The 1,090-nt window shown below is 43.9% G+C and overlaps 1 protein-coding gene across 1 annotated transcript in view; it reads right to left on the bottom strand.

Annotated features, from left to right (window-relative positions):
* CYTIP (cytohesin 1 interacting protein) overlaps positions 1–1,090 on the bottom strand; it is a 49,986-nt gene that overhangs the window by 926 nt on the left and 47,970 nt on the right. The window lies entirely within an intron of this gene.

Genomic DNA, 1,090 nt, shown 5'->3' with positions numbered 1-1,090 from the left:
TTCCATCTTATCTTTCCACATAATTATAACTGACTAGAATACCTAAAATGGGTGCTATAATTTGTTCAGTGAAATATGCTTCTTCTGGAGACTTTGTATTGTATAAAACCTTAGGTGAAATCCTGATCCCCATCCAGAACCTTCTGAGGTAGAACATTCCCACGTGAAAGGACAAGCAGACCAGCCTGGAACAGCTAGAGGAACATAGGATACGTCCTGAAAGAAAGATGAACAGGAAAAATCCAAAACAAAAATGGCAGTCTGATTGGCTAGTACAAGAACAAGCAAGTTGTTCACCAAGGAGTCATCAAGGCAAGAAATCAAGTCCCTTCAGGACAAACCCTCTTCTAGGACTGAAACTCAAAGGGAATACACAAGCAGGCATGTAAGCTTTCTGGCAACCACATTGGTCTACTGGTGAGTGGAAGTAGGGGGAAATCAGCAATGAAGATATGGGCTGAGTTCGACCACATCCCATAGACTCCTGTTAACCTGGAGATGAGAGAAAGAAGAAGAAGTGTTGGTTGGTATGGTGAGACCTGGGGACTTCTGGGCCCATGGACAAGGATATAGCCATGGAGGGCTAGAGCTGAGAGTGAAGCATCCAGCTGATATGAAGTGAGGGAAGGCACACAAAAATGCCCAAACTTGCAGATAGTACCCATTTGACCTAGCTTCAATGGCTGGATGATCAGAAGTTGACAAGAGGAAGATAAAAATTATTGCCATGCTTGACCCCATTGATGCTGCCACTATGCCAATCCACTCTCTGGGGGTTCTTCCTGTTGTTCTCTGACCCTCCACCCTACCAAACATGATATCCTTCTCCAGTGACTGGTCCCTCATGATATTATGTCTGAAGTATGAGAGAAGTTTGGCCATCCTGGTCTCTAAAGATCACTCTGGCTGCACTTCTTCCAACACAGACCTATTGGTTCTTTTGGCAGCCTATGGCACTTTCAATATTCTCCTCCAACACCATAAGTCAAAAGCATCAATTCTTCTATGGTCTTCCTTATTCACTGTCTAGCTTTCCCATGCATATGAGGTTATTGAAAATACCATGGCTTGGGTCAGATGCACCTTAGTC

This window comes from Chrysochloris asiatica, unplaced genomic scaffold (assembly GCF_000296735.1).
Source record: "Chrysochloris asiatica unplaced genomic scaffold, ChrAsi1.0 scaffold00181, whole genome shotgun sequence".
NCBI classification, from domain to species: Eukaryota; Metazoa; Chordata; class Mammalia; order Afrosoricida; family Chrysochloridae; genus Chrysochloris; species Chrysochloris asiatica.
This window is presented reverse-complemented; position numbering and strand designations above follow the sequence as displayed.